Raw genomic sequence first — 13775 nt, forward strand, 5'->3', positions numbered from 1 at the left:
GGCTCCCTGACGATAATGACGAAAGCACTGGAGACGCGAGTTGGGCTCCGCCCATCGCGCCAATCTGCGATCGCTGCGAGGTCCGTAGGGACCCACGTCACTTCCACGGGGGTGAGAAGCGACAACGGCGCCGTTCCTCCAGCGAGGAGGTGGGCAGGCTCCAGCCCGAATGGCCAGAGTACTGCCCATGGGAGTTGATCGCACCCTGGGTCCAGGATGTCCGCAGGGTGGACGACCCTCGGAGTCACCGGTGGTAAGACACGGATGATGTAAGCGACAATGACGTGGATTTTCGCTGGGGGGTCGGGTCCGGGATGGCTCACATGACCCACATGACTTCCGAGGGTACGAGGTCGACACGGACTACGACGAGGATGACGCCGAATGGGAAGTCGATGCCATCGTGCCTGTCCAGGATCGTCGCGAGGTCCTTGGAGACCCACGTCAATCCCAGAGGTGCGACAACAGCGAGGAGGAAGACAGTGATCCGGGGTTAAGCTGGTGGAACAGGGTGACAGGAGGTCACCAGCCAGCAACTGCACTGCCGGAACTGCCTTGCAGGGAAGACACCTTCCCAGCTCAGGTCGACGACCCACCTTCTCTTTGCCAAGACGTTTCCCAGCTGAAAGGCAGCGCATCACCAGCACCCCCGCATGCTGGAGAAGACGTCCACCACCCCTCACGCCACACACCCACCACCATCTCCAACGACTTGCCCAGACCTGTGTGAGACAGCCCAATGGTCCCGGGACCCTTCAGTGGGGCAGCAGACACTGATAAGACCACCACCATCCTCGCATGTCTGCTTGGGTCAGCATGGGGCTGAACGCAGCCCTCTGGCAGCAGGGAGAGACAGACAGGAGTTTTCAGGACTTCCAGCAGAGACTGAGGGCGGAGTTTGATCGGCTAGAGCCTGAGCAAGGGATCGAACTCTGCCCCTCCACCAAGTCCAGCGCCAGTCAGGATCCGGGGCAAGAAGACCCAGCACTGGTGGGCAATGAGCAGGTCGCGCCTCCCGAGATCCTAGCTGTGCCCCCTGAGGAGGTCCCGGAGAGGGAGCCAGACGACCCTCTCTTCTGTTTGTCTCTGTCTGTGTGTGTGTGCGTGGCATTTGTGTCTGTATGTCACCCCCACTTCCCCTCTTTGTGTCCACCAGATGACGACCCAGCCGCGGAGCCGAACCCCAAGGAAGAGGTTCCTGACCCGAATGTGCTGGTCCAAGACGAGGTGGACGAGCCCCAAGGTACCCCTAAGTCCAGCCGGGGGGGGGTGCTCCCCCAAAGAATTTTTTGGGCCTGCTTGTCCCAACGGACGCAGAAGGGGCTCGCTGGATGGTCTGGCACCCCCTTGTCTGGTGCCCTGTGACGTCCCGTGGTAGACTATGGGTGTTTTCTGTTGTGTTTGTGTGTCTCTCTCTCTCTTTCTGTCTCTGCAATGTTGCAGGGTGGCTTCTCATCAGCCCATGATTGGACTCCTCCCACTTCCTGCCATGATTGGTAGGCTGTAATAGGGAAGAGGATTCAAAATGGCGGCTGCTTTGGGACAAGAGGAGGATTCCTCCATGGTTATTTCCTTTGCCAGTAGTAGATCTCAGAATTCAGAAGGAACTAAAAAATAATTCTAATAACATTCCAATATGGTATATAGTGCAGAAATATTTTGAGGATCATTACCCACAGTCACAGATTGTATTTACAGATGGATCCAAAGAACCGGAAACAGGATGTGCAGGTGTAGCAGTGTATGTCCCAATATGTGAGTTTTGTATTAAGAAAAGAGTAACCAATCATCTCTCAGTATACACTACAGAGTTACTGGCAATATTATTGGCCCTAAATTGGATAGAAGAAATGGAAATAAATAATAGTGTCATTGCATCGGACAGTTTCTCAGCACTAGAAAGTATAAAATCCGGCAGGTCATCAGCTAGGATGGATATTGTGGATAAAATATTCTGGAAAATGTACGATCTGAAAGTTAAGGGCATATCTACACAATTCATATGGGTTCCTGCTCATACTGTAGTGGAGGGAAATGAGAAGGTGGATACTCTGGCTAAACAATCAATAAGAATAAAGGAAATAGAACTATGTATTCCGTTAAGTAAAGCCGAAGCGAGAGTATACATCAGGAAATACACACAATACGTTTGGCAGATGTATTGGGATGACCATGAAGTAGGCAGACACTTATACAAGATACAAAAATCAGTAGATGCCGGGAGAATAGGGAGTAGATATCGAAGGGAAGAAAACATTATAACACGCCTTAGAATTGGACACACTGGACTTAACAGCACATTATATAGAATTGGCCAGCACCCAACTGGGGAATGTAGACATTGTAATCAACAAGAAACAGTTAAACATGTTCTACTTCAATGTACCAAATACAACAATGAGAGAATAATTGTATATGGGTATTATTAATATTATGTAAAATGGGTTGTTATATAATATATAGTATATAATATATAGTTTTGTAGTCCTTATGGCCTTTCCCTTCATTACCCAACATTAATGAATTAATGAATGCATACATCCCGATCCACACTCCAGTCCAGTCGGTGGCGGTAATGCACCATTAAGCTGGTTGCCGACCGCCATAAAACACCAGAAGAAGAAGAAGAAGAAGAAGAAGAAGAAGAAGAAGAAGACAAGAGGAGGAATGTTGGTGAAGAGAGGAGGTGTTGGTGAAAAGGAGAGTGTGGTGTGAGGAAGAAAAGAGAACGTTGTTGGTGAAGATAGAATGTTGGTGTGAGAGAAGAATGTTGTTGGTGAAATGAAGGATTATGACCAGAAGACAAGACTTAGACTGCCCAGACCTGTTTTGTGTTTGTTTTGTTGTTTAAATGTCTTTGTTTGTAATAAAGTATTAGCCTTAAGTGTTGCATCGTTTTGGAGTTTATACTCCTATGTCCCATTTGTTATGTCGCTGACCCTAGACCGGGGACGTAACATGCCCCCTTGGCACCAGGGCCGTGCAGCGAGAGGGGCTGCATGGTCCCAGAAGGCACCAGCCTGGGGTGCCTGGAACGGTCGCCGGAGGCTCCAGGACCACCTCCCTGCGCGGTAACAACAATAACATCAACAACACCTCCCTCCACTGATCACAGGGGGCGTGGCGGGTCGTAATAACTAAAACTTCACTAAAAGACCATTTAGGGCTTTATAGGACAAAGTAGGATTTTGTAGCCAGTGCAGTGATTGTAAGACTGGAGTTTCATCTACACAAGTACAGTTTCCAGGATCCAGAACCCAGTCCATCTTACTTTTGTGGACCTTGATGTCCCCAAAATGTCTCCCAACAGAAAGAAACGTGAAGTGACGAGTTTCTTCTCTTCTTATAACATGTTTAAATATGATCGAAACAAAATATATGTATAAATCAAACCTTTAAAATGTGTACAAATAACAATACATTAAAAACCGTGACACACTGACAAGTTTCCATTTAGAATCCGTGCTGTAGGTTTATAGGTTTATGATGAATATGGGCATTTCCAAGTAATGTACAGTGTATAAATAAGGCGGCCTGAATACTTTCTGTACCTTGTGTAAAAAGGGTTTAAAAGATTTGGGGCACTGAAAACTCACTTGTTCAGGGTGAAATAGTATCAGGTGTTACCTGACTGGCCTAACACCATATTTGTCCTAATTTGGCCTAACCAGTTTGTCAAGGCCTTGCAAGATCCCCCCCAGGTATGATGGTGTCTTATTAGTAAGGTCGTCCATAAACACCCAAAACTCAGTATCCCTGACAAGAAGGGAACATTTATTATAAACCAGTTTGCTTATGAGCAAAGTTTCCAAGTGAATTTTGCAAAAACAAATCATGTTGGACCAGTCAGATAGCAAGTGGTAATATTTCTAATACTTGTGGATACAGAGATCATTTCCTGACTTTATGTCTCGCTGTACTACCCTACAGGCGTAATATGGGTAATGCAGCATTTAAGGTGGAACAGACAATTAGAATAAGGATTAAATAATATTAATTAATTGTACTTAAATATCACAACGAAATCAAAATGTTATGAAACGCAAATCTTCAGATTCACAAACGTGTCTAGGCGTGAAGAGAATTACAATGATTTTTGATTAAATGAAGAGGACTCAGAATGCAGATTGAAATGGTCTTCCAGAAGAAGCGATAGTCTCTTTTACACGCCAGTCGTAGTAGGTGACAGAGGGACGTTGGGAGCTATGCTTGACAGCGGTTCCATGGCTTGCACCATGAGTTCTTCTTCTGATTCAAAGCTTCTAGATGCTGGATTGATTGGTGAAGATTGTCGTTTTTACACAGAGATCCTCCTCATTGGATGTGGAGGTGTGCAAGTTAAACCGAAGTGTGTGTACAACATTAACTTGGAAGTTTATGGCTGCAAGATGGTCGTGCCAACCTTAGTCGTTGAAGGTAAGCATGCTGAGAATTCTGGGGACCAACGTTCTCAGACATGTCATCTGTGCACCACTTACTGGGCAGCAGTGTCAAATTCTGGTCCCACAATGAATCAGGAATCTGATGAGGTGTTTCAGTGGTAGCTGGCTTGTCACGCTGAAGAGGCGATGTCATCCCTGACAAAGTTGGCACGGTTAAGTCCAATTCAGCAGTGTCCCTTGAGCGGGTTGTGAATACTTGATTTGGGGAAGTCTCAGTGTTTCCTATACTATGTCACAACAATAACATCAACAACATCTATTTCTTATATAGCCCAAAATCACATACAGAATGTCTCAATGGGCTTTGACAGGCCCTACAGTTGACACCCCCCACACTTGACCCTTCTGCACCCAGAAAAAAAAGAAAGGAAGAAACGTTGGGAAGGACCCCCTTCCAGCCTGCAAATGGTGTCAGTGCAGGGTTGGCGATGATATAATAATAAGTTCTACAGTTGTAGGGTTGGAGGAGTCCAGGATGTAGTCAGTGTCATGGTCTAGATTACATGTCCATAATGATGATACTGGTCATTACATTACATTTACAGCATTTATCAGACGCCCTTATCCAGAGCGACTTACAATCAGTATTTACAGGGACAGTCTCCCTGGAGCAACTTAAGGTTAAGGTGGCATCGTACGACCAAAACTGAAATATGTGGTATAATAGTGGTACAGTGGCCCGGTACCCTAACTAGGACAGCCTAACTATAGTGAATTTAACTTTGTCTGTGTCTAACAGGGGGACTCTGTGATAAACTGGACTTTATAATTGTGAAGTGAAATGAGTGTCTGGGACTTTAACAAAAAGCCAGAGAAAACAGATTGGATTGGATTTAAACACTGAGACTGTGTCTGAGTCCCGGACACTGACTGGCAAGCTGTTCCACAACTGCAGAGCTCTATAGGAGAAGGATCTGCTCCCAGCTGTGACCTTCTGCACCTTTGGTACCAGTAGTGACCCTGCACCCATTGATCGAAGGGGGCGTGGCGGTTCGTAAAGAACCAAAAGTTCACTGTGGGGCGAGACCATTTAGAGCTTTATAGGTCAAAAGTAGGATTTTGTAGTCAATCCTAAATTTGATGGGTAACCAGTGCAGTGATTGTAAGACTGGGGTGATGTGGTCAAATTTCCTGGTTCTGGTTAGAATTCTGGCTGCAGCATTCTGTACTAGCTGGAGTTTCCTCATGCACCTACTAGAGCATCCAGACAATAATGCATTGCAGTAATCTAACCTTGATGTAGTAAATGCATGGACCAACACATTTCTGCATCATGCATTGAAATTATATTTCTTATTTTCGCAATATTTCTAAGGTGAAAGAATGCTGTTCTAGTGATATTATCTACGTGCGAATTGAATGAGAGTCCTGCATCAATGATGACACCTAGATCCTTCACTTCAATACTCGGTGAGATAGAAAGGCTATCCAGGGTTATTGTGTAGTCAGCCAGTTTATGCCTGGCTGCTTGAGGCCCAATTACGAGCGCTTCTGTCTTGTCAGGGTTTAACAGGAGAAAGTTGGTGAGCATCCACTGTCTAATGTCCTTCAGACAATTCTCTATTTTGTTCAGCTGCTGCCTCTGATCTGGCATTGCTGACAGATACAGCTGTGTGTCGTCAGCGTAGCAATGAAAGCTAATACCGTGTTTGCGGATGACGTCGCCTAAAGGTAACATGTATAGAGAAAAAAGTAGCGGACCTAGGACAGAACCTTGTGGAACACCAAACTCTACTTTACTATGTGAAGACGAAACACCATTGATGTCCACAAACTGATATCGGTTGGTCAAATATGATCTGAACCATTCAAGGGCTGTTCCCTTAATCCTGATAACATTCTCTAACCTGGCAAGGAGAATAGCGTGATCAATAGTGTCAAACGCTGCACTCAGATCAAGCAGGACAAGCAGCGAGATGCGTCCCTGATCAGAGGCCAACAGCAGGTCATTAACCACTTTAACCAGCGCTGTCTCAGTGCTATGATGAGGTCTAAATCCTGATTGATATACTTTGTGGATCTTGTTACTGTCTCGGTATGCACTCAGCTGCTGGGCTACGACTTTTTCTAAGATTTTTGATATGAACGGAAGGTTATATATCGGTCTATAATTTGAAAGCTGACTGCGATCAAGATCAGGCTTTTTAATCAGGGGTCTAATGACTGCTACCTTGAATGAACTTGGTACGTGGCTGGTGCTAAGCGACGAGTTAACAATTTTGAGGATAGAATTTATAACATTGGGTGAAATTTGCTTAAGGAACCTTGTTGGAATTGGATCCAAAGCGCAAGTACATTGATTTGACGACGAGATTAATTGAATTAATTCATGCTCTTAAATAAGGTTGAATCGTTCTAATCGGTGGTCAGCTATTAGAAGATTATTTTCCATGCAAATATCGGAGCTATTTGTTGTGCTTTTAATCTTATCTCTATATTAGTATTGACTATTTTAGTATTAAAGAAATTCATAAAATCATCGCTACTATGATGATATTGAGTGGTAGTATCTGTTTCTGTCTTATTCCTGGTTAGTTTGGCTATAGTTTTAAACAGGAATCCGGGATTTTTGTTTTTGTCTATTAACAAGGACAGATACGTCGATCGAGCCGCGCTAAGAGCCGTATTATAGTTAAGTATGCTCTCCTTCCAATCTGTAAATTCACTTTGAAACTCAGAATAAGGTCCAGGGGGTAAATAATAAACAATGGAATTAAATCCTTGTCCGGGTTTGAGTAATACCGAGGTTATCCTTATAAATTACTGCGACGCCACCTCCTCTTCCAGTTAAGCGAGGTTGGTGTACATAGCTGTATCCAGGAGGACTAGGCTCGTTCAATGCTACAAATTCGTTTTGTTTTAACCAAGTTTCGGTCAGGCACAGTACATCGAACCCGTGATCTGTAATAATTTCATTGACAATGAGCGTTTTAGGTGTAAGGGATCTAACATTTAATAATCCTCGTTATATCGGGGGTGCTGGTGGTAGGTTCAGAAGGAGTGATAGTAACGGGTAGTAAGTTCCTGAAACAGACACCCCGCCCAGCCCGTGGAACAGACACAGTGTCAGCATATTTATGAGTTTTATTAATGTTTCTTGTAGAATCTCTTGTTTTAATAGAGTGAGGTAAAGACACAGTGTCAATATTGTACACGCTGGGTGGCGGCTCTACGCAAATGGCAGATGCTCGGTTTAGCCGGTCTGTCTGCTGCCTGGTCTCGGCTCTGGCGAGTCAGTTTTGTTTTTTAGTTCTAAGACTATGAGCCAATTTTTAGACAACTGAGTGGCACCCGCCCAGTTGGGGTTTTTATTTGCTGGTGCCGCTATCCTCACGTTTCTAACTATGGAGCTTCTTGATACTGGTCACAGTTCACTAACAGCTTATGTGGAGAGGGAACTTCATGATGGTCAGTTCAACGACAAGGTCCTTCCCAGAGTGATGTTGTATGTCAAAAGGCATTGAAGACCTGAGAAGAGAAAGCTGCAGGTCCTGAAATCTGTTCTCAGGTACCTGAAACACTGGGACAAACTTGTGATGAAGAATGGAATTCTGTATGGAGTGTCAAGAGAACAGATTTCAAAAGTAAAAAGATTTCAGTTTATTGTACCTGAATCATATAAAACCGAAGTGCTGAACGGAACCCATGATAGGACGGGCCATCAAGGTCAGACACGAAGTCTGACAGAATTATGAACTAATTAAGTAGCTTCTCTAAGTAGCCGACTCCTCATCTGAGGACATGCTGCATTTCTTCTGGCCCTGATTTCCCACTTTTTAATTCTGCACCGGCTTTCTGTGACAGACAAAGCCATCAAATAAAGTCATTTTTCCTGGAATAACATTACTGGAGTTGGACGATTCCATCTTCTACTCCTGCTCTCCGGATTTCCAGTCCGGTGCAACTTTACATCACGTCCACGCTGCCAGAAAATACAAAAGTCACGTCAGCACAAGACATTAAAAACGGAAGATAAACTCCAAGCAGGCAAAACCGTACAGATTCTACAGCAAAAAATGGGTTTTTAATGGAAACAGCTCGAATCATCAACATTTCAAGTCTTTTTCAATGGAACAAATTCCTGTTTCATTATTCTAGTTTACCGTGTTTTAATAGTCGTGTATTTCAGGGTTTTATATATTATCATGCTCCAGACCACCAGGTGTTAGATATATAAACCCAGACCTTTACACTATTACATTATTCTAGTTTACCGTGTTTTAATAGTCGTGTATTTCAGGGTTTTATATATTATCATGCTCCAGACCACCAGGTGTTAGATATATAAACCCAGACCGTTACACTATTACATTATTCTAGTTTACCGTGTTTTAATAGGCGTGTATTTCAGGGTTTTATATATTATCATGTTCCAGACCACCAGGTGTTAGATATATAAACCCAGACCGTTACACTTTTACATTATTCTAGTTTACCGTGTTTTAATAGGCGTGTATTTCAGGGTTTTATATATTATCATGTTCCAGACCACCAGGTGTTAGATATATAAACCCAGACCGTTACACTATTACATTATTCTTGTTTACCGTGTTTTAATAGGCGTGTATTTCAGGGTTTTATATATTATCATGTTCCAGACCACCAGGTGTTAGATATATAAACCCAGACCGCTACACTATTACATTATTCTAGTTTACCGTGTTTTAATAGTCGTGTATTTCAGGGTTTTATATATTATCATGTTCCAGACCACCAGGTGTTAGATATATAAACCCAGACCTTTACACTATTACATTATTCTAGTTTACCGTGTTTTAATAGTCGTGTATTTCAGGGTTTTATATATTATCATGTTCCAGACCACCAGGTGTTAGATATATATACCCAGACCTTTACACTATTACATTATTCTAGTTTACCATGTTTTAATAGTCGTGTATTTCAGGGTTTTATATATTATCATGCTCCAGACCACCAGGTGTTAGATATATAAACCCAGACCTTTACACTATTACATTATTCTAGTTTACCGTGTTTTTAAGAGTTGTACCTAAATTGCAGGGACAGTGGGAGATACCTGGGCCAGGACTACAGAGCGCTGCGGCAGAAATGCCTGGAAAATGGAGAACTGTTCCATGACAAGGCGTTCGATGCGGTTCCAGCTTCTTTGGGGTACAAGGAACTTGGGCCAAATTCAGCCCGAGTGCAGGGAGTTGAGTGGAATTAATGGTTCTGTATGAGGATCTTTTATAGATATTTTATATGTATATTTCTAGCTGAGGAACTGGTTTTGTGAATTTGGGTATTTGGCTTCACTGGTTTAGGAGTTGACCTCCAACCCTCAGTTCGTTTCGGGCGGAGCTACCAGGATGGATATCTGTCAGGGAGTGTTGGGTTAGTCCACGTCATAAAACCGGAATTGAAGATTTAATTTACCGTCTTGTTGCACGTTACAGTGGACAATATGCCAGAGGACATGATCTCAGCATGTCAGGAACACGTGAAAAGCTTCACTGATGCTGGATGGACGTTCAGGTTTAATGCTGAAGCCTTTTGTTTGTTACATAAGAGTCTTTTTCACCTGGATCTGTGTGAGCATGTTATATATATATATATATATATATATGTGTGTGTGTGTGTGTTTCATATACAGTACAGACCACAAGTCTGGACACCTTCTCATTCAACATGTTTTTTTTCTTTATCTTCATGACCATTTACGTTGGTAGATTCTCACTGAAGGCACCAAAACTATGAATGAACACGTGTCGAGTTCTGAGTAGGAAGATCTCCACCCCCCTTTTAGGGGAACAGCACAGACGGATTTGTGAATTTATTACTTTCTCCACCAGAAACGTTCCGAGCTCTGGACAAGACGGGTTCTGGTGTGGTGGAGTTAACGTTCAGCGAGGTATTCGCCCCTCTTTTCCGTTCAATGTCAGGGTCCTGTAGCTCGAACCTGGACTGACTGTGGACCTCGTCTTCCTCTAGTGGATGAACGTGTCCCTGCTGTGAAAGACGAGCTGACCGTGGTGGAGACGCTGGAAAAGAAGGGATCTTTCTCATTTCTAAAAAAATTGTTCTGATATTGCAGTTCTTTACCCAAAAATCTGAATTATTATTTCACCGATATTCAGTATTTTTCATATTTATATTTGAAAAGTTATGGACAGTCCTGGCAGAAAATCTTTTTAATTGTTTTTGTTTTTAACAAGAACAGAAGGGTCTGAGGTTGAACTCCACATTTTCCACTCACTGGATTCATAAAAAAATATATAAATACAATAAATGTGGTGATGAGATGGGAAATATGCGTGTGAACGTGGTGATTTATGAACAGGTGGATGCAGGAGGATGTTCAGTCAGCAATGCAGAAAAACGTCAGTCAGAGAGGTAGGAGCTAATCCAGTCTCGTGCAGTCGCTTTAATACGATGTTCCCGTCGGGTAAAAAAAATACGTTACGGAGGACCGTGTCAAATGCTGCTGTCAGGTCCAGCGGTATGAGGAGGGCATAATCACCAGCTAATAAAATAATCATTATAAACCTTCAACAAGGAGGTCTCCATGCTATGGAGGCCATTTAAAACCTGACTTTAAAGGCTCAAGGACCTCAGAGAGGACTGGAGTTGGGACATGACCGCTTTTTCCAGGAGCTTTGAGGTAAACAGGACTTTAGAAGGTAGTCAGTCAGAGAGGAGGTGTCCAGGTGAGGTTTCTTGATCACTGGTTGCACTAAAGCCAGTTTGCAGGAAGCTGGGACGATGCCAGGGGTAGGACTACCATTAAGCAATGTCCAAATGCAGGGACATAGAACCATAAAGCTGTATTTACTGAGTTGGGGTGGGCCAGGGGAAACTGGCTCAGACTCGCTGCAAGGTGGTGAGCATGAAGACGGAGCACGGACCTTGACTTGCAGGCTGCACGCTCAGGTGTGTCTGCAGCATCCGCCTTGTGTCTCCCAGCTATTCATTCAGTCGAACTATTTGACCAATTTCTGGTGCCAGTTTCTCTTTACCACCAAAGAACGGCCGGTCTCGTCTGATCTGGGGAAGCTTCGTCAGGTCTGGGTCTGGTTAGTTACTTGAAAAAATCAAGCCGAAGCCGGAATAATGCAAAGGAATGCAAATTCCTCCCGTAGAACTTCTTTTTCCCCAGTGCAACAAGTCCTAGACAACGTTGTAGACATTATTGGTGCTGACAAATCAGAAGGTCTGCATGGAGTTGATGGTGAGCTGTGACCATACCCGTGAGTCTGGTCTACCATGTGAGTGAGGAAGAAGGCGGCTCCTCGCAGGCAGGGCCTGCTGAGGTCTCAGGACCTTGCCTTCTCCAAACCTGGATGGTGGCGACCACGAGACTTAAACAAGATGCTGGAAGAGCAAAGGAACAAATCCTCCTTACACAACCAACTGAAATCAGAGTGGGAGTCCAACTCCTACAAGCAGGGATTGAAAGAGCTGGTCTATAATTCAAATACATTTTCAATTTTGCTTACACTGAATCTGAAGGCGCTAATTTGAATATGAACTCCAGTGAAATTGACGCTGCATTTTTACATCGCTAAAAAATAAAAGGCAAATTCGCTTCTCCAAATTCCATTTCAGTTTATTGAGATGCACAATCCGGGTCCTGAGTTCATGTCACGGTAACTTGAACAATCCAGATTCAAAACTATCTCCACTGGCACAAATCTCAGTCCATATAACTGTTCCTTTTTCAATAACCACATTGCACATGAGGGGAAACGTGTATATATTTTAGTTTTTATTCTTGTGAAATTGAAAGCGTACCACATTTGTTAGTTGTGCTGTTTTCTGGTTGGCTACTGGGATGTCACTGCTCGGTGGCCAGTAGGCGGCACTGTTGGTTCCATTTTTAAAAAATGTCATCCTGAAATGTCTGGATTTGGAGAAGAAACGTGAATCTAGTTTTGCTTAAAAAAATTAATGACCAGATCCTGGATTGCAAAACAAGGGATTTCAAAATCCAGATGACTTCTATACAGATTAAAATGTCTGAACAGCAGGTCTCTGGTGATCTGTCTTGCTAACATAGCGCCACCTGCTGGACTCAATGACAACAGGTCGTGTCAAACCAGTCACGTGACACACACTTAGTCCAGATAGAAAATGATAGAACACTAACGTAAACGTGCATAAGTATAAATGGGTGTGGTTGGTTGTGTGGTGAAGGATGTTGGTTTGGTGCGTCCTGGTTAATGTGGACAGGCTGTAATGTGACGTATGGACGGTCTTGTGTTAGTTAGGCTGTCCTAGTTAGGGTACCGGGCCACTGTTGCACCAATATACCACCATAACTACATATTTCAGTATCGGTCGTACGATGCCACCGTCTGCTGCTGCTTCTGTTGGTTTTCTCCGAGATATTGAATCAAGCACCCAGACCACCTCCAGAGTCCAGTGAAGAGACCAGCAGATAAATCCTGGTTCCTGGCAACTGCTAAACGAACCAGAGGGTCACCACAGCCAACACCACCCCTTACGAAACAAACATATTTTGCTGTATAGTACAATTTATATTGCAATACATTGGTAAATATATTTACCAATATATGATTTAATATTGAATATATATTTATATATATTCAATGTGAATATATATAAATATATATTACTATGAACAATTCACACTATATGTTAATACACATGAAATATATTGTCACATAATATATTGAAAATATATATTTTTGTTGTGTATGGGACCTTAACAACTAAAGCTTTTCAAATGGACCAGTAGCATCATAATGGACATGTAGTGTTCACCATGACACTGGACTAAAACCTACTCTGCACGGTCCAGCACCTCCAAACATGGACAGATGCTCTATACTACACTGTGGACTTGTCCACCTCTACATATGTAGGACTCTTGGACAAACCATCACATGCAAACACCTGGAAAAAGTGTTTACTGTAAAACCTCAGAACCCCTGTGTGTGAGTGTGAGCGTGTCTGTGCGTGCATGCGTGTGTGTATGACAGTGTGTGTGTGTGTGTGTGTGTGTGTGTTAGGATGGGGCATCTCTGTGTAAACTACTCTGTACTCCTATAATGAAGTCCGGGCCGCACCCTTCTATTCAAATACCCTGATACAGGAAATGATGTCATTAATAAAGAGAGTGAGAGAGGGGGGGGGGGGGAAACACCTGGCCACAGTATCACACTGTGTTAACCATAATAAATACTGATCAAGTTCATTGTCATTTCAGCTACATACGTGAAATGAAACGTGTCTGTCTGTGTCTGAGTGTATGTGTGTGATGAAGCTGTCGCAGGGTCTGGCAGTGAGGATGGTAGGAGGGTGAAGGGTTCATGATTGTCACGTGATCCAGTGGAGCCGCGCGTGGGGACG

The 13775-nt window shown here is 43.5% G+C and overlaps 1 protein-coding gene across 8 annotated transcripts in view; it reads right to left on the reverse strand.

The window, feature by feature from the left end:
* LOC114785606 (NACHT, LRR and PYD domains-containing protein 12-like) overlaps nucleotides 1–13775 on the reverse strand; it is a 438381-nt gene that overhangs the window by 62837 nt on the left and 361769 nt on the right. The window lies entirely within an intron of this gene.

The sequence above is a fragment of the Denticeps clupeoides genome, chromosome 3 (genome assembly GCF_900700375.1).
Source record: "Denticeps clupeoides chromosome 3, fDenClu1.1, whole genome shotgun sequence".
Classification (NCBI taxonomy): Eukaryota; Metazoa; Chordata; class Actinopteri; order Clupeiformes; family Denticipitidae; genus Denticeps; species Denticeps clupeoides.